Source organism: Capricornis sumatraensis, chromosome 18, assembly GCF_032405125.1.
Source record: "Capricornis sumatraensis isolate serow.1 chromosome 18, serow.2, whole genome shotgun sequence".
Classification (NCBI taxonomy): Eukaryota; Metazoa; Chordata; class Mammalia; order Artiodactyla; family Bovidae; genus Capricornis; species Capricornis sumatraensis.
Genome location: NC_091086.1, coordinates 61,723,441 through 61,744,424, shown reverse-complemented (window position 1 = coordinate 61,744,424; position 20,984 = coordinate 61,723,441).

Here is a 20,984-nt window from a genome sequence, read left to right as displayed (position 1 = left end):
ACTACTATATATGTTACACATGGAAGTATGCATATATCAATATTGGTTCTATATTGCTACCATAACAAATTGCCACAAATCTAGGTGGTTAAAATAACAACCATTTATTGTGTCACAGTTTCATAGATCAGAAGTCTGGGGATAATGTGCCTAAGCTTGTTTTGTGTTTAAAATCATTCATGGGAAAAAACGAGGTGTATGCACGTCTGCCCCTGGAGAGGGAAATGGCAACCCATTCCAGTATTCTTGCCTGGGAAATCCCATGGACAGAGGAACCTGGTAGGCTATAGTCCATGGGGTCGCAGAGTCGGACACGATTGAGCAACTTCACTTTTTTTTTTTTTTTTTTTTTTTGAGCTTCCCTTTTGGCTCAGAGGGTAAAGCATCTGCCTGTAAAGCAGGAGACCTGGGTTTGATCCCTGGGTCAGGAAGATCCCTTGGAGAAGGAAACGGCAACCTACTCCAGTACTCTTGTCTGGAAAATCCCATGGACAGAGAAGCCTAGTAGACTACAGTCCATCGGATCGCAAAGAGTCGGACATGACTGAACGACTTCACTTTCACTATGCACGTCTGCGTTTTCTTTTTTTCCCTAGATTCTCTGGATGATTCCATTTGCAAACTCAGTCATGGTGTTGGCCTAATTCAGATTTCTTTTTTCCTTCCTGGCTGTGAGCCAGGGACCAGGCTTTGCTCTGAGAGTTTGCCTGCCTTTCCTCTCAGTTGCCCCATGTGATTCCCCCTCAGCCATGGTGGGGCCATCCCAGCTCACTTAGAATTTCTCAGACTTCTCTTTAGACCTTACCTCTCTTGTTCCAGCTAGAGAGGTTCTCTGCTTTGAGGACTCATCTGATTGGGTTGAACCTGCCTAGATAATCCAAACTGCTGTCACTATCATGAGGTCCATACCCTTAATCACATCTGCTAAGTCCTTTTTACCTTGTAATGCAAAGAGATTCTAGGGACTGGGGCCTTCTTATCTTTGAAGTGAAGTGAAAGTCGTTCAGTTGTGTCTGACTCTTTGAGACCCCATGGACTATACAGTTCATGGAATTCTCCAGGCCAGAATACTGGAGTGGGTAGCCTTTCCCTTCTCCAGGGGATCTTCCCAACCCAGGGATCGAACCCAGGTCTCCTGCATTGCAGGCGGATTCTTTACCAGCTGAGTCACACCTACCACAGTTCTGTTGATTTGCCTTTTGTTGATTACTATTGAGAATTAGCATATTTTCTCTGTTAATTGCCCAGACTGGCTTCTATGGTTCTCATTGCCTATTCATAGACTTTTTCCATGTTTTTGTTTTTAATATCATTTGTATTTTCTTATTAATTTGCTGAGGTTTATTATATATTGTGACTAGTAATGCTTATACATATGTCCATTATAATATTTTTAAATTGTGGTGTAACTTTTAAATGAACTTATGACATCTTAAAATAGTCAAACATTTCAAATTTTAATGTGGTCAAATTTAGCAATCATTTTACCTAATATTATAAGAACATTCATCTATATTATCTTCTTTTTTTTTTTTTGTAGATCATTAAGAATATAATTAACTTTATTTTTTTTTGCCATTTTATTTTTTTATTAATTTTTTTTATTTAATTTTAAATTCTTTAATTCTTACATGTGTTCCCAAACATGAACCCCCCTCCCACCTCCCTCCCCATAACATCTCTGTGGGTCATCCCCATATATGGAGTATTACTCAGCCGTTAAAAAGAATTCATTTGAATCAGTTCTGATGAGATGGATGAAACTGGAGCCGATTATACAGAGTGAAGTAAGCCAGAAAGAAAAACACCAATACAGTATACTAACACATATATATGGAATTTAGAAATATAGCAATGACAACCCTGTATGCACGACAGGAAAAAAGACACAACGGTGTATAACGGACTTTTGGACTCAGAGGGAGAGGGAGAGGGTGGGATGATTTGGGAGAATGGCATTCTATCATGTATACTATCATGTAAGAATTGAATCGCCAGTCTATGTCTGACGCAGGATACATTCATCTATATTATCTTCTAAAAACCTTTCAGCTTCCTCTTTTCCATTTTGCCTTTCTGTGTCTTAAAATGATTTGAAATTGATATTAAAGGATATGGCCTTAGATATAGGTATGCAAACATGCATGCATGCTCTGCTGCTGCTGCTAAGTCGCTTCAGTCGTGTCCGACTCTGTGCGACCCCATAGACGGGGGCCCACTGTCTCGGGGATTCTCCAGGCAGGAACACGAGTGGGTTGCCATTTCCTTCTCCAATGCATGAAAGTGCATGCTCAGTCATATTCAATTCTAGGACCCTATGGACGGTTGCCTGCTAGGCTCCTCTGTCCATGGAATAACTTTATCTTTAAAAAAATTTGCCACAACACAATTTAATAGTACCAAAAGAGTTGGACACGACTGAGTGACTGAACTGAACTGAACTGACTGTCTTGTAGGGTTGTCAAATTATCATAAATAAAGTTTTCATAATTTTTAACTCTTGACTGTTTTATACTTACTATCATTATAATATGTAGTTAATAACCATAGTAAATCTTATCAACTGGTAAGGAAATCCTTCTTTTTAATCTTAAGTTTTCCTTGGTTATTATTTTCACATCTGCTCATACCGCTATGTTTTAGGACCAGTTGGCTATGTTTTATTTAAAAGGAAAAAATTTAGGAATTTTAAATACTGTACTGCATTGGCAGTTCATGTGACCAAGAACTATCATCTTCAGGATTCTAACTTCCTTTCATGAAAAGAAATTGTTCTCCATGTGGGTTTTGTTTTATATTTTGTGGGTTTTTGTTTTTCTTTTTTTATTGAAGTATAGTTATTTACAATGCTGTGTGAGTTTTAGATGTATAACAAATGATTCACATATATATATATATATTTTCAGATTCTTTTCCATTAAAGGTTATTATGATATTTAATGTAGTTCCCTGTGCTATACAGTAGGCCCTTGTTGTTTTCTACTTTATATACAATAGTGTTAATCCCAAACTTTTAATTTATCCCTCCCCACAGCATTCCCCTTTGAAAGCCACAGTTTTCTTTTTTATGTATGTGAGTCTATGTTTTGCAAATAAGTTCATTCATATCTTTTATTTTTTGATTCTATGTGTAAGTGATATCATATGGTATTTTACATTTTTTCACAGCTACTATGATCTTAATCTCACACGCTAGTAAAGTAACGGTCAAAATTTTCCAAGTCACGCTTCAGCAGTACGTGAACCGTGAACATCCAGATGTTCAAGCTGGTTTTAGGAAAGGCAAAGGAACCAGAGATCAAATTGCCAACATGTGCTGGATCATGGAAAAAGCAAGAGAGTTCCAGAAAAACATCTATTTCTGCTTTATTGACTATGCCAAAGTCTTCGACTGTGTGGATCACAATAAACTGTGGAAAATTCTGAAAGAGATGGGAATACCAGACCACCTGACCTGCCTCTTAAGAAACCTATATGCAGGTCAGGAAACAACATTCAGAACTGGGCATGAAACAAGAGACTGGCTCCTAATAGGAAAAGGAGTACGTCAAGGCTGTATATTGTCACCCTGCTTATTTAACTTATATACAGAGTACATCATAAGAAACGCCTAGCTGGAAGAAACACAAGCTGGAATCAGGATTGCGAGGAGAAATATCAGTAACCTCAGATATGCAGATGACACCACCCTTATGGCAGAAAGTGAAGAGGAACTAAAAAGCTTCTTAATGAAAGTGAAAGTGGAGAGTGAAAAAGTTGGCTTAAAGCTCAACTTTCAGAAAACTAAGATCATGGCATCCGGTCCCCATCACTTCATGGGAAATAGATGGGGAAACAGTGGAAACAGTGTCAGACTTTATTTTTTGGGGCTCCAAAATCACTGTAGATGGTGATTGCAGCCATTAAATTAAAAGATGCTTACTCCTTGGAAGGAAAGTTATGACCAACCTAGATGGCATATTAAAAAGCAGAGACATTACTTTACCAACAAAGATCCATCTAGTCAAGGCTATGGATTTTCCAGTGGTCATGTATGGATGTGAGAGTTGGACTATAAAGAAAGCTGAGTACTGAAGAATTGATGCTTTTGAGCCATGGTGTTGGAGAAGACTCTTGAGAGTCCCTTGGACTGCAAGGAGATCCAACCAGCCCATCCTAAAGGAGGTCAGTCCTGGGTGTTCATTGGAAGGACTGATGTTGAAGCTGAAACTTTAATACTTTGGCCACCTGATGCGAAGAGATGACTCATTTGAAAAGACCCTGATGCTGGGAAAGATTGAGGGCAGGAGGAGAATGGAACAACAGAGGATGAGATGGTTGGATGGCATCACGGACTCAATGGATTTGGGTGAACTCCTGGATTTGTTGATGGACAGGGAGGCCTGGCGTGCTGCGATTCATGGGGTCACAAAGAGTCGAACATGAATGAGTGACTGAACAACTGAACTGATGATCTTAATGTTTTTTGTTCTCCCCAAATGGGTTAAAATCCTAACCTATCAGATGTCATAGTATTAGGAAGTGAGACCTTTGGGGTGATTAGACCTGAGGGTGGAGCTCTCATGAATGAGATTAGTGCTCTTGTATGAGACATCACATACAGCTCCCCAGCCCCCTCTGCCCTTTAAGAATACAAAGACAAGTCTGCAACATGAAAGAGGGCCCTTCTTCAATCATGTTGGCTCCCTGATCTCAGATTTTAGCCTCCAGAATTATGAGAAGTAAATTTCTCTTGTTTATAAGCCACTCAGTCAATGGTATTTACAATAACCCAAACTGACTAAGAACATAACTATTATACTTTTTCTAAAGGGTTTCTGTTGTTGCCGGACCAAATTCAGAATGTTTGTCTTTTGTTTTTACACTTATTGATATTACATTTTTAATTGCATTATCAAAATGTTTTTGGCTGTGTATAGATATGTTACTGACTTTCTACATTGATCTATACCAGGTAAACTTTGTAAGTTTACTTACTGTTAATGGTTTATAGAGTCTCTTTAATTTCTGTGTAGACAAATATAACAATTATATATTTATATTTTTTATTTCTTTGTCCCCAATCTTTTTGTTTTATCTATTTATTTTATTTACACTGCCTTAAGTTTTCATAAAATTATAAAGAGTAATGATGATGATTATCATTCTTTTTTTATTTAAGTTTCACAGAATTTTTTGACATATGTGTTTGATATATCCCTATTTTCAAATTAAAAAATGTTCTCATATTCCTAAGTTTTCTGAGTTTAAAATGATACATGTGTGTATTTGATTTTATAATGTTCTTTATTATCACATCTGATTTATTTTTATGTTTATATTTCTCTTTTAATTGATTAACATTATAAATTACATTAATGTTTTACTACAGTAAAATATCCTCCCATTCCAGCTATTAAACAAACATTTAAAATCCCAATTAAAAATACATTGCTGAATTTAATTTGCTCATATTTTATTAATGGACAACATCTTTGCCATAAGTGAAACTGGTTGAAATTTTGTCATACCATCTTTGATTTGAATGCTTCATTAAATGAATGATAATTTCTCTCTTTTTCTATATCTCAGAATAATATACACATAAGTTAAATACTGACATTTCTGTGAATGTTTCATAGAACATATGTGTTGAATTAAATCTTCAGCTTTTCATTGTTTAGTATTTCTATTTTTGTAACTGTTTTTGATAGATTCTTATTTTCTGTTTCTTCTTGAATCACTTTTATCTCGGAATTTATCAGTTTGTTAGATGCTTTCATTATGTATGAAATATTGTCCTAGATTTCTTTCCAATTTTATTTGTGTCTTCTTGGTTATTTCCTTTTCTTTTGTCTTATGTCTCATGTCTTTTTACATTTCCTTAATGTTTTATGTCTTCTTTTTAAATTTTATTAACACCTCATGATCCCACCTATGGAGAGATAGGAATAGGGAATCTCATAAGGAACCTCAACCCTGATCACCATATCTTCCTAAGATTATGGTTATTGTACCTGATATACAATCGCAACTAGACAAGGGTGTTCAAAGCGGCACCAAGCAAGTCACCTGGTTCTATCTTTTTCCCCTTCCTGCCTATATCAGGTACATTCTTCCCTCAACTCTCAGGATCCCTTATCCCTGGCAAGATAGCAACTCCATTCTTGCCTACTGTTCCCTGAACATAAGGAGCTTAAAGCACCCAGGTAACAGCTATAGCTTTTAATAAATGGGATTTTTGCTATGTCTCTCTGTCCTATTCAGTAACAGGATCCAAGCATTGCATGAATGGGAATCACTAATTCCCCCAGGGGTGCTGTGTATAGACTCTACGTGTGACGACTTCCACATTTACCCATTGGTTAGTAGACTCATGAATTTTTCCTAGTTGGGAGACAATGCCATACAGAGGTCTGTGATCAACTGCCCATCCTCCATTCTGAAGAACAGAAGCAGATCCTTACAAAGTATGCCACCCTGCTGGAATATCACCTGCCAACTGGCTACCAAGTGACTGGTTGCTCTTTGTAAGTATGGTTCCATCATAACGGGGACTCAGTTTTGGTCCCTGTGACTGGCAGCCTGGTTTTTCAGCAGGATCAGTGCTAGATCAGCTTTAGTTGATCAAGGTCCATGGTGTTTGCTAATTAAGTCTTAAGCTGGGCAGTCTCTCTCTGAATCATCATGAGGCAACAGTGTCAATAATCTCATAATGAGGGTTCCTAGGTTCATTAAAGACTTTCAATGTTTCTTGGAAATTACTAGGAATCATATTATGTGCATTTCATTTCAATCTGAATAATTTTTTATTTTATTAGATGAGAATTGCATTTTAATGAGAACAGAAAGCTTTGAAACAGAGCACTGAAAGGAAATAATTTGTACATTTTGTTACCAACCCAGAAAGAGTAAGGCAGTATTCCATAGACCAATGGTCCTTAAACTTTGCATACATTAGAATCACCTGTAAGGCTCATTAAAATGCAGATTATGGGAGCCCACTCCCAGTTACTTACTTGGCAGGTTCTGAGTTCTGCTGAGATTTTCATTTCTAATGGGTTTCCAGCAAAACTTATGCTGGTGGTCCTCCTGAGAACCACACTTTCAGAAGCACTGCACAGAAGATACTGCTTATCTGGTTTGCATTTTCTAGATTCTAGATCCTTTCATTCAGTGAATAGAACCTTTCATGATGTTCTTTTCTCTCTAGAGATCATTTTTAAAGGTTCGCTAGCTAAGACATTTAGGATATTCATAATTTTGGTATGATTTGATTCCTCTCGAATTCTTATTTTTTTCATAGTGCAAGTTTTGCTAATCTTCTTGTATCCCACTCCACTGTTATCCCATGAAGCAAGAACTCTTCTTTGCCTTTTCTGTCTGAACTGACTAGACACCATGAAATCTCCACCTGGGCAATGACTTATAAATGGCTGATACAACTCTGCCTGCTTTTTTGTGTCAGCGTCTTAGGGGGCACTCCCAAACTCTTTCTCCTCTCAATCCTCCAAAGATAAGAACTCTGTGATTTTTGTGCCATTGCTTAGAAACCAGTTTCTGCTTTTTGGTCTCCCTTTCATTTGAACCATATTTCTTTTGTTTATCAAAACACTGTGTGCACAGCCATAAAAGCAGCCAGCTCTGGGTCACAGTCTAGATAAAAGATTTTCCTGAACATCTAACATCCCAAAGAGGAGCAGACACTCCTATTAAGGCACTCACAGCAATTTTTATATCTGTTTTGCAGTTGCTCAATGTCTACTATAAATACTGAGTTTTCATACAAAAATTCCCAAGGAAATTATCTAAATGGTCTCAATAGCCTACTTCTAAAAACTTAAAACTTGGAAATCACTGGTAGCTGCTATGTTTTTGATTGACAGCTTTCCTTTTTTCTCTTACCCACATTTTAGTGTCTGTTCAGCTGCTGAGTGGAGCTGTTTTGTTGTGCTACTTTTTTGGTAGCGAAAATAAAATGATAGCCCCTGCCAAAGGTGAAACTAGAGCTTTTACTGAGCAGAAACATTCTAATAATGACACCTCTGGGCTGCCCTAGCTTAAGGATATCATATCACTGTTTAAGCGATTTAATCCAGTTTTACGTACCTTACATATACATATTGTCCCATGTAATATTCTATAATAAACATTCAAAAGGGCCTTCCCAATGGCCAAGCAATGAAGAATCCTCCTGCAGTGCAGAAAACTCAGGCTTGATCCCTAAGTTTGGAAGATCCCCTCGAGGAAGAAATGCAACCAACTCCAGTATTCTTGCCTGGAAAATCCCATGGACAGAGGAGCCTGGTGGCTACAGTCTACAGGGTTGCAAAGAGTCAGACATCAGTGAGCAAGTACACACAAGCAAACCTTCAAAAATATTCATATATTAACAGAAAACACACATTATCATAACTTACTTAGCTTTCTACTTTACGACCATACATTCCTTAGCATTCTCATTTTATTTTTTTAATGGCTTACAATATAATTAATAACCCGTGAGGAAAGTTGAAACTTGGATATGAGACAAACCACTTTTTATTTGCTATGCTTTAAGTGACCTCAGTCCTTAAGAGCTAACATTTATTATATTCATTCTCCTCACACATTCTGTTTATACCTTATGCAAATTAGAAGAGCATAAAGCATTCCATGGAGATGTTAGTTATGCATGTTTTATGACACTATTAATGCATCTTTACACATCTAAAATGACACATTGGCAAAAAATTGCTTAACCACTATGTATTTTACAAACTGAAACTAATTGTTTAACTAAATGGATTAGTTAGAACTTGTTAGCCGTGTGGGAGCACATGTTGAATTGTTTTCATGCTTTTCTAATTTTATTATAATAAATTTTCTGCAAATGAATGACTTTAAAAAGGAGTGCATCTCAGTTTATAGGCAATAAGAGTATGTCTACTTCCTCAAAATATATGCTCAAACTAATAAAAAAGACTAATGAATACATTATTACACTTTTATGGTGCATATTTTTGCCTGTCACATTAAAATAAAACTAGTTTAGGGACTTGCAAATGATTCACATCTAAAAAGTTTGCTGTGACTATGCTCATTATGAAAGTTTGACCTTTTCTCCCCCTATCTCTTGTGAGTATATCTTAAGGAAGAAATAATGAATTTCATTTAGTCACTTACATTGCTATTAGGTAGCTTTTAATGGTACGCTGACAGATCTGCCTTGAATTTTGCAGCAGTGAAATCCATCATCATAAGAATAACATTTTTGTTTTTCTCAGTTTAAATATATTCAACTTGAGCCTTCTTACTTGTGAAGAAGTAGTCTTAAGATGTATTTTCTTCTTCTTTTTTTAAGGTAATTAATTTACTTATTTCATTGCACTGGGCCTTAGTTGAGGCACATGGGATGTTCCATGCTGGATGTTTTTAGTTGCAGCATGAGAGATCTTTAGATTTGGCTGTAAACGCTTTAGTTGTGGCACGTGGGACCTAGCTCTCTGATAGAACCCAGGTCCCCTGCAGTGGGAGTCTTAGCACTTGTCCCCCAGGCAAGTCCCAAGAAGTCTTAAATTTGATGACCTGATTCGAACTTTTCAGGACATTTTGGTCTTCTCCAAAGCATCCATGAGATATTTGGTCTGTAAAACTTTGGTCCACACCAAAAGGTCCTTGAGATTTGCACAATATTCCATGTTCATAAGTATATTTGGTCTATGCCAAATGGTTTCAGACAGGACTAAATCTCAAGGACCTTTTGGTGTGGACTAAATGTCTCAAGGACATTTTGGATGGGACCAAATGCCTGCTGATCAACTTGAAACATACTACTGTTTTTTCATAAATGTGATCTAGATATTTATGATCTATTACCTGCTCACAAGGAAACATATATTTTATGTCTTTTTGTGATGTCAGTTATCCCATACTCAGTTTGTCAAACTTCCTGACACTTTCAATTTTGTATGTTGTTTGTATTACTTAAGAAAATCACAATGTATAACATCTCAAATAAGTTAGAAGATGACCTTTTTGTTAAGTCACAGTTCAAAGCAAGGTAAGTGGTCCAGTGTGGGTGGACAGGCAGCTGTATTCTACATGATCATCCAGTAATCCAGGCTTCTTCTCTCTTGCTGCTCTTTCGTTCTCTAAGGTCCTATCTCTTTCCCAAGTTCTGGCTTTCAAGAGAAGAAGAATGAAAAGGGAGGCAAGCAATTTCTTAAGGAGAATGAGTTGGGGCAGCAATTGGCAACCTCCTGTCTTCTCTTTTGAGAAATAGCTAATTCTTATTTTCTATTCAAAGTTGTGTTAAAATATAGTCTTCAAAATTGCTTTGTGATTAAAATGTATGCATGCATAGCTGGCATGTAAAATTACACTGTGGTAAAATATTCACTTTGTGAGTATATCTAATAAAAAAGCTTTGGAACATATGTTCAAATCTTTTGCCTGTAACTTCATGAGATTAACATTTCCACCTAACTTGACCATTTTAAGTATATATACCCTTAGGGGGTTACAAGAATCATTTAATGTTCTTGAACTTTAAAATATGGTATTTAGATTAGTGGCACTATATCTTTGTAGAATTCCTCATAAATATGTCAAATATAATAATTGTGACCTCACAAATGCATTTGTTGATTTATATCACTTACATTTTTATTATAAAATGTGGCATTAAAAATGAACATTAAACCAAACATTAAACATTCTTGGCACTAATTACTATGTTTGAAAGAGCTTTTAAAATGATGACATATAACTTGATAGTCAAATGATATTATAGAATTAGGTACACTAAATGGATAAATGCTAAGGAAACCTTTTTTAAAAATGATTAATATCCTAGAAAGGCACCTAATATAGATATATTTTCTATTTCCCTCAAATGGTCTATGTTATATGCCATTTATGAATGGATAAATGTGAAATCAACAATGGTATTTTTACCCAGATAATTTTGTCTGCTGGAATTTCAACTTGCATATTTTTCCATCTTTAACTGTAGAATTATTTTTTGCTATATAGTAAGTTTTTTACCTATATTTGCATTAATATGACTATATTTAAAAATATTATTTTGACTATATTTGCATTAATATGAATTGAGATTGCCCATAGCTGAAATATTTGAAGTTACTTTAATGCTATGATTAGTTATAAGTCTATTTGTTTTAGTCAAATATCCAGACTTTAGAAAATGTTTTATAATTTATAGTTTTACACTATTTTTATTTTACTTATTAATTTATTTCTCTCAGTTAATAATCCAGCATGCTATAGCTGAAATTGATTTCTCCTAGGAATTAGAAAAGTGAAAGTGAAGTCGCTCAGTCATGTCCGACTCTTTGCGACCCCATGGACAGCAGCCTGCACTAGGCTCCTCCGTCCATGGGATTTTCTAGGCAAGAGTATTGGAGTGGGTTGCTATTTCTTTCTCCAGGGAATCTTCCCCACCCAGGGATCTAACCCAGGTCTCCCGCGTTGTAGACAGATGCTTTACCATCTGAGCCACCAGGGAAGTCCAGGAATTAGAAAACTTGATATCAAATTCCAGTTTGGTAACTATTGTTGTTCTGTGACCTTGAATAAGACATTAACATTCTCTGAGGCTCAATTTTTCAATCTCAGGATGAAGGGATTAAAAACCCCTAATTCCATTTCTAAAATTATGTATGCCTATCACATTTTTAGAAACTTTTATAAGTCAGTTGTTACATTTACAAGATATAAAGATGATTTAGATGTAGTCTTGCTTCATGGGGTGCTTACTTTCTTAGAAAGTAATTATTTACAGAAAAATAGAACACTTAATACTTTAAGTGCCACAAGAGAAATGTAAAATTTCAAATTCCTTGAAAAAACATTAAAGAAGGCATTATTGTAAACTTTCTATCAGAATGGTATGCTATTATAGTTTTTCATCAATTTACAGATTATATTTTCCCAGGCTCAACTAACATCACTTCCTTTTTATATAGCCCAATATTGTCCGTTCTTCTAACTTTTATTCATGCATCTAATTGCTTCTTTTTTAACCACCTGCATCTTGAAAATTGCATGTTGATAATTCCAAGTGGAGAAAAAAAACAAAAGAATTTTATCTTGGAAAAAGAAATTCAGCTCCTTAAACTGGACTCATAACTTGCTCTATGTTGGTCTTAAATCTTTTCAATATTAACTCATGATTTTTCTACACAACATTTCACTTTAAATAGATGAATCTATTGTAATCTAGCTGCATATGTGCTCAATTGTTTCCGTCTTTTCAGCTCTTTGTGACCCTATGGACTGTAGACTGTCGGGCTCCTCAGTCCATGGGATTCTCCAAGAATACTGGAGTGGGTTGCCATGCCCACCTCCAGGGGATCTTCCTGACCTAGGGATCAAACCTGCATCTCCTGAATCTCCTACATTGCAGGTGGATTCTTTAAAGCTGAGCCAGCTACACAAATGTAAATTAGTTGTGGATAATTTGAATAGAGTGGACACTTGCCTAATAAACAACTTTTCTATATTTCTTTTATCCTTCAACATTGCATGGAATAAAATGACTCAAGGAACTACCATTAATCCAACACCATGAGCAACAACTTCTTGCTTGTCTTTAAACATTTTCTGAAACATATTTTAAAACATAATATAGAAGACAAATTTTGTGTAATATCATTTATATCTGGGATCTAAAAAAGCCAAACTCATAGAGACAAGTAAAATGGTGGTTATCAAGGACTGTGGGTCAGGGAATTGAAGACATGTCAATCAAATGATATAGGTTACCAGTTACTCATTGGAAAAGACCCTGATATTTAAAAGATCAAAAGCAATAGGAGTAGAGCGTGGAAGAGGATGAGATGGTGTGATAGCAGTACCAACTCAATGGACATGAATTTGAGCAAACTGATGCTCAAATAGTGAGGAGATAGTGGAGGACAGGGAAGCCTGGTGTGCTGTGTCCATGGGGTCATAAGCAGTCAGACACAACTTAGTGACTGAACAACAACAAGCAGTTAAATGATGAGTATGTTCTGAGGATCTAATGTACAACAGAGTAACTATGGTTAACAACACTGTCCTATATACTTGAAAGTTACTAGGATAACAGATCATGAATTTGCTCACCAAAATGAAAAGAAAATGGTAATTATGTGAAGTTATGCTGGTATTAGCTAACCCGACTGTGGTGATCATTTTGCAATATATGCAAGTATCAAATCATCATCTTAAACTTGCACAATGTTAAATGTCAGTTATATTTTAATAAGTCTGGAAAAAAAACCTGAGGAGAAACATACTCTAGAGATAAACATAGACAGAGTTCAGGAATTTGAAAATACAATTAATACCAGACATCAAAAGAGACAAGTGAAAGCATGAGGTGCTTTTTTTTTTTCCTTTATTTTTTTGCCATGTCAGCCAATCAAATAAGGCCACTGGTGTTGGTACCCATTGACTCTTCTGGATAATACCTAATTCATTTAGGTCCAAACATACTTTTTCCTGGGATAAGTTAACTTTTGACCTCTAAAAATAGTTTTCCAAAATTAGGTAAAAGCATCCTCCATTGAATCTATTGTTTTACTTCAGAAAACCCACAAATGACTAGATCGAACTCTGGCTGTGAAATGTATCCACCTTCAGAAACTAGGGATTATAAAAGAGAATGAAGTGCTTCCCATTAAGTAAATGGAAACAGGCCATATAGGATCAACCAATATTCCCGAGAATGAGAGACATTGAATATAAACACAAAACACTTTCGAAAAAGGCTTGGACAGGATTAATGGGAGCCAACAAAGTCTGTCTGAATGATTAATGGGAACTATCAGAGGGCAGCTGTCCAGGGCCAGCAGCCGCAGGAAATCTCCTGCCACCTATTGATATTATCTGCTAATATGCAGAAGGCTGCAGAAGCCGAAGGAATGGGCTCACCTTATTCAGGGCTGTAGTGTAGAAGAACAAATCCGGCTAACAGTAAAGGCGCACAGTCTCTGGCGCGCCATGGCACACCATGGAAGTAAGCCAGCAAAGAAATGCTCGAATTTCTCTCCCCACCTGCCCTCTCATTTGCTCCCTTTGGCCAAACTCAACCGGGAACCGGGGAATGTTGTGGCCCAGGGGATGCAATTCCAGGGTACAACCTCCTGGGGCAGAATGTACGGTGAAAATGCATAGGGAGCAATACCCACAGGGGCACTGACCCAAATGGAATGAAACACAATACTATCTGATTTTCCCATGCCCTACCTTCAGATTTTCTTTCTTCCATGCAACACCCTTCTCTGATTAAAAAAAAAATAAAATAACTATTTAAAACAAAGATGTTTTAATAATGTACTGAGAGATTGTAGCTAAGGCATAAAACTTGAATATTTACAAAATGGATTGTTTAACCCAGAAGGACACAGATCATTTGGACAAAAGTATAAGGTCTGAGATCCCATACGTTTGAGAAACACAGTACACTGTGCCTGAGCCATCAGGGAAGTCCCCCCAAACACAGGGCGCTGTTCTGTTACTGGAGACCATCAGTGGGCATCGGCTAATGAGGAAACGTGTTGCATATTTTACGGTAGTTCAGAATCCAGACTTTCGCTTTGCTCTGATTTGGTTCAGACAGCTTCTTCAGCAGTTGCTGTCCATGTAAATCCACCCAAATTATTTGATATAAGTCTAAAGTTCTTCAGCTCTAAAATACAAGTGATGATAATAATACTTACTTCAAAAGACTCTTTTCATGATCATACGTAGATTCTCATAGTGACCTAATTCAGAGCAGGCACTCAATAATGTGAGCTATTATTTATTATATTAAAAGTACTGAGAAGTCTCCCAGTTTTTTTTGTAAGTCTTGTGTAACCTAATATTACCAAATTTACAAATAACAATGCCCCCCCCCCCGCATTTTCTAATAGTGATGCTAATATTAATTCTGGAGTATATAAACTAACCTAATTCCTTGGTTATTTGGGGAAGTCATTCACTGTAACCTGTCAAATATATTTCTTCAAAAGAAAATACTTTCAATCCCTGGACTTTTAGAAGTTCCAGAGGATTTGTATATATTTTCCCCCTAAATATCATGTATCAGAAGTATTTTGTTGTCAGGAGAAAAAAAATCCCATTTATATCTTCTAATCTATATTTGGCATTTGAGCTTCCACACTATCTAGACAGCAGCATATGCAAACTTGATTGAATCCCACATATTTTTCTCTTTCTTTTTTTAAACCAAATGTCACATAGTTGAGTTATGACTTTTTACTAATGCGGCTTGCATCTTCAGAAATACATACTTTTTTTATCTGAGAAAAACAATCTAGGCCTTAGTTAATCCTAGTATATTTCTTAAAAAAAGTTAACTTATAACATGGAAAGGTCATTTCTTATTGCCACAAAATTTATACATGCAAATTCTTGACAATAGCAGAATTAAATATTTCTCTAAATTACAGCAACCAAGTGGAAGAGCATACCACATTTGTTCTAACTTGAGAATTTACCCTATTCTACTTACCATACTCACAGGGACTAAATAATATTTTTTAGAAATGTTGAAGATCGAAGAAAATAACAGTGTAGGCATATAGGTTGAAACTGGCAGAATGGCAGAATAGTACTTGAAATATTTTCTTTCTTTCAAACAAAATTAGCATTACAATTTTTACATACTTTCTAGTATTTATTATGCAAAGCTATATGTATGAAAATACACATATGGATATATATACACATTATATATATAATACACATAGATGTGTGAATATGCAGCATTATATATGTATATATATGAAAATACATGTAAGTATACATATGACATGTATAAATACATTTTCTTTATATGTTTGTGTTTCTCATTAAAACAGTCAAAATCATTTTCTCACTGTTTTAACATGTACAAAACCAACATTTTGAAGATATAGTATATTTCCTCATATAATTTATGTACACCCTTTTTCTAGGGCTCTAGATATTATTTAGTGTGCAACTGATATACAAGAAAACTGTAGAGAAGAAAAAATGTATTGGGTAGAGAATAGAATACCAGTGATGAGTATGGTTAGCAATTTAAATAAAAATGATATCTTCTTTATTATGCCATCAATGTTATTATTTTAAAATATTTTTGCTTTTACAGTTTTTTAGCTAAGTATTTGGGCCCAGAAGCAATTCACTGAAGAAAATCTTTTTTAAAAAATTAAATAAACAGAAATAAAGTCTGAAGATGATGCCCTGCTGCTTTTTATTTCTGAAAAATCATATAATAAAAGGAGGACCACAGAGGGTTTTAAATAAACCCCAGAATGAGATATAAATAAAATGAAGAAAATAGATTCCTTGACCTATTTAAAACTTGTTTTTTTCAAACTTTTTTCTTTATTCCTATAGCTTTCTCAATCAAGGACTTAGTGTAGCTCAGTAGGTGCAGTAGGTTGGTAAAAGTTAATGCCAATTTTGCATGAGCTAGAGCTGTTCCTCATTTGAACTTGAGAAGAACAATGTGAATTCAGCTCAGTATGAAAGACCACATAAAAATATACTAAATTTTATTTGGATTTATGATACTAGCATAGCAAAAGGTATCTGTTCTTCATGTACATTTATTTATCTTCAGACTGAATTATTCATGGTGAATATCCTAGTGAAAATCTAGTCCATCTTCCAGAAACCATTCTTTTTTTGCCTGAATTTTGGGAAGAGATGAATTAAGTCTATTCAAACAGCATTCAGTCTCGCTTAAAACTAAACAGTTGAACAGTCATCTAATGACATTTCCTTGTGTTGAGAGTTGACAACCTAAAACATCTACATCCGTGATATACTGGACTTTGAGGGGAGAGTCCTCAAAATATTCTCCATGTTGACATGATTGTAAGCATCATTTCTGATAGAGTTTTAGGGTCCCTAGGATAGCCCAGATGTCAGTGTTTCTGCGTGTTTGAGTCGGTACCTGCAATAACTTGGAGAGAGGCCAACCCTCAATCACTAGCTAACTAAAGAGAACTCTTAGAAAGTGATGTCTTTGGAGAAGTAATTCACATAAGCATAGTAAAATTCCTGTGTTCAAGTTTTGATTTGGAAGTAGGAGACTGAGAAGCCCATAGAGATAGAACAAAATAAGGGAACTTAGGAAACATGTTTTTACCCAAAGTATACATGATTTACTGATATAAAGATGGCAATGTGAGGTTTTATTTTCTTTACTATTATGATACATTTGTGATGATTTTTTTTTTTTTCATCAAGCCAGGCCTAACTATGTGATGTCTAGATCAGTGGTTATTATATGGACAAGTGTCAAGTAAGCCCCCACAAGAATCATGCTGGTTACCATTAAAAATGTAAAATGAGGCCACATCCCAAGAAATTCTGATTCAACAAAGAAGGAATGAGATTCAAGAAGCTTAATAATAATAATAATAATAATGTAATAATAAATCTTTAAGAGGTCTAGTACAGAAGCAACCACATACCAGACCACATCAAACTGAAATAAATGAGACATCATGAAATAGATCAGGAGGGATCACTGAGTAAATAGGTTGACCCAACATTTTAAGTCCTGGAAATAAAAGTGAGTCAGTGAGGCAGGTTGATAATTTCCCTTCACCCTAATTTTTCCCTCATTTCATTTTAATAGAACTTTTAGCTAAGCAGATAAACACTGAAACATAAAATAAATTTCTAAATCTTTCCTTGCCTGTTCATTCATTCATTTCATTTCAGTTGCACAGTCGTGTCTGACTCTTTGCAACCCCATGAATCGCAGCAGTGCAGGCCTCCCTGTCCATCACCAACCCCGGAGTTCACCCAAATTCATGTCCATCGAGTCCATGATGCCATCAAGCCATCTCATCCTCTGTCGTCCCCTTCTCCTCCTGCCCCCAATCCTTCCCAGCATCACAGTTTTTTCCAATGAGTCAACTCTTCTCATGAGATGGCCAAAGTATTGGAGTTTCAGCTTCAGCATCAGTCCTTCCAATGAACACCCAGGGCTGATCTCGTTCAGGATGGACTGGTTGGATCTCCTTGCAGTCCAAGGGACTCTCAAGAGTCTTCAACACCGCAGTTCAAAAGCATCAGTTCTTTGGCGCTCAGCTTTCTTCACAGTCCAACTCTCACATCCATACATGGCCAATGGGAAAACCATAGCCTTGACTAGATGGACCTTTGTTGGCAAAGTGATATCTTTGCTTTTAAATATGCTATCTAGATTGGTCATAACCTTCCTTCCAAGGAGTTAGTGTCTTTTAATTTCATGGCTGCAATCAAATCATCTGCAGTGATTTTGGAGCCCCAAAAATAAAGTCTGACACTGTTTCCACTTTTTCCCCATCTATTTGCCATGAAGTGATGGTGGATGTGGTCAAATGACTGAATTACAACTAATGGGCTGCCAGAAGAAATGTCCTATGTCAGTTGAGGAGATATCTTTCCCCATTCTTTCATCATTCTTTTCTTTTCTTTCCTTTGGCTATTCCAAAGGAAACAAAGTAGAAGCTGCCAATTATCTTTATCTTACCTTTCACATTATTCCTCACCTACAATATTCTTGCTTTAAAAATTATATGCACACGAATAAATATCAAGGGTGCACAGTGTAGAAGAGGTAGTAATCTGGAATGCCAAGGGCAGGATACAAACTGACTCAGAAATAATTTCTTCATTGGGTTGGTCCTGTGTCATTTGAAACATTAGAAAGCAACGTATCAACTCTGAGAAATTTGTAGTTAAAGAATCTGTCTGCAATACAGGAGACCTGGGTTCAATCTCTGGGTCAGGAAAATCCCCTGGAGAAGGCAACACACTTCAGTATTCTTGCCTGGAGAATTCCATGGACAGAGGAGCATGGTAGGCTACAGTCCTTGGGGTCACACGGAGTTGGACAAGACTGAGCAACTTTAAAAAAAAAGCCAAATAGAAGTGTATTTTCAAGTTTTAGATGTCTTTTATTGTATTTTAAAACACTATTTAAAAATTAAAAATCTAGAAATGTGATGAATCATATGGTTAGACTTTCTAATATCACTTCACTTTTGCATTTCTGGAATGCATCCTTTCGGATTATGGAGTATTTATCTTTTAATATACTTTTAGTTTACATTTTATCTATGATTTTTTTTTTTTTTACTTCTAGTAATAAATAAGATTTAAGTCTATATTTGGGGCTTTCATTGGATTTCAATGTTAGTTATATAAACTGTAATATCAAAGATCTGTAAAATAGTTTTGAAGCATTTTTTCCTTATGATGTGGAATTCTATCAACAAAATTGAAATATTTTTCCAAGATAGTTTGATATAACTGACTCTTAAAACTGCCTTTGCCAGGCATACTAAAAAAAAAAATCACTATGATTTATTGTTCTAATAACATTTTGTTACTGTATTTAATTTTAGTAACATATATTGAAATATATTTAAAATTCTTATTCTATGAAGCTTGAATTTTTCATCCTTTCATTAATTTTTCTCAGCGGTAAAGACCCACATGCAATGCAGGAGAGGTTGATACAGCTCACTGGTAAAGCACAGGCTTTGTATATATGAGGCCCTGGGTTTGATCCTTGGGTGGGAAAGATCTCCTGGAGGAGGACATGGCAACTGACTCTAATATTCTTGCCTGGAGAATCCCATGAACAGAGGAGCCAAGAGATGGGTGGGTTAAAGTCCATAGCGTTGCAAAGAGTCGGACACAACTGAAGCAACATAGCACACACAATGTAAGAAACACAGTAGGAGCTACAATTTCCATCCCTGGGTCGGGAAGATCCCCTGGAGTAGGAAATGGCAACTCACTCCAGTATTCTTGCCTGGAAAATTCCACAGACAGCACATTGGGGTCACAAATGAATCAGAAGGGACTTAGTGCCTAAACAACAACATTAGCATATAAGCTCAATAGCATGCATAAACATAAATCATTATCTAAAAATAATTGTAAATCAATGTTAAAACTTGCCTTTTTTTTTTTTCTTTCAGGCACTAGTTATATGTATTTTATAAGTATTTGGCCTCAAATCTGGACACTCTATTAAGAGAAAAGTTAAAATTGTCTTAAAAGTTTGATGAACAGTTAACATGAGAGAACATTATGTTTTCTCCTTTTGAAGAAAAAACATTCTAGTGCCAATACATGAAGAACTCCAATACATGAGCCTCTATGGAGATCATATTCCTTCTCTCAATAGGCAGTATATTTTTTTAATGAAAATAAGCATATATTGATATTTGTCATCACGTGGCTCAAAAGAACAAATCATTAGCAAATGCAAAAAAAAGCATTAGGTGAAAGTCAACATATATTCACGATTCAGAAAACCCCAAATCCTTGACAAACTAGGAAGAGACCGAGCCTTCCCTAGTCTGATAAAAGAGATGTATCTACAGCAAGGGAATTCCCTGGCAGTCCAATGGTTAGGACCCTGCACTTCCACTGCAGAGTGCACCTGTTCTTTTAACTAAGATCCTGCAGGATCCTGCAGGATCCTGCAGGCTGCACAAGGCGGTCAAAACAAAATCAAACAGCAAAACCTACACAAAGAATCATACTTGGCAGTGAAAATGTAAGTCAGGAACAAGGTACCATCAGTACTGCTTCTATTCACTTCTGTGCTAGAGCCTCACCAGAGAAGAAAAACAAACCAAAAAGACAGCTTCTGGGTACAGCAGCGTTCATTGCTCCTGGGTCAGTAGGGCTTTAGCAGGAGACAGAAAGACGAGAGGTCAACTAAGAGCGAGTAGTTAAGAGCAAGTGGCAGAGATGGCTGGTGTGCAGGCATAGCAGAGTGGAGCCGAGGTCCCCAGCATCTCCAGGCCTGGGAGTCAGAGCAGCAGACAGAAAAGACGTAGGGGGTGGGGTGGCTGGGAGCTGACCAGGTGGGGGCTAGAGCTGAGAGGGCTGGGTGCTCCTAGGCATGGTGATGCGGTGCCAACCCTGGCACCCAGCGTGGGTAACTCCTCAGCCTCCTCCCACGGCTTCCTCCACAGCAGTCTCCAGCTGTAAACATTTACAGT